Here is a 205-nt window from a genome sequence, read left to right as displayed (position 1 = left end):
GGAGGGGGAGGGGATATCTGGGCTGGGAAGGCAGGAGACGGGGAAGAGCAGGGGATATCTGGGCTGGGATGGCAGAGGCGGGGAGGAGAAGGGGGTATCTGGGCTGGGAAGGCAGGAGGCAGGGAGAGGAAGGGGATATCTGGGCTGCGATGGCAGGATGCAGGGAGGGGAAGGGGGTATCTGGGCTGGGGTGGCAGGAGGCGGG

Source organism: Terrapene carolina, unplaced genomic scaffold (genome assembly GCF_002925995.2).
Source record: "Terrapene carolina triunguis isolate 2854851 unplaced genomic scaffold, T_m_triunguis-2.0 Scaffold32200, whole genome shotgun sequence".
NCBI classification, from domain to species: domain Eukaryota; kingdom Metazoa; phylum Chordata; order Testudines; family Emydidae; genus Terrapene; species Terrapene triunguis.
Note: the sequence above shows the minus strand (reverse complement) of the source record.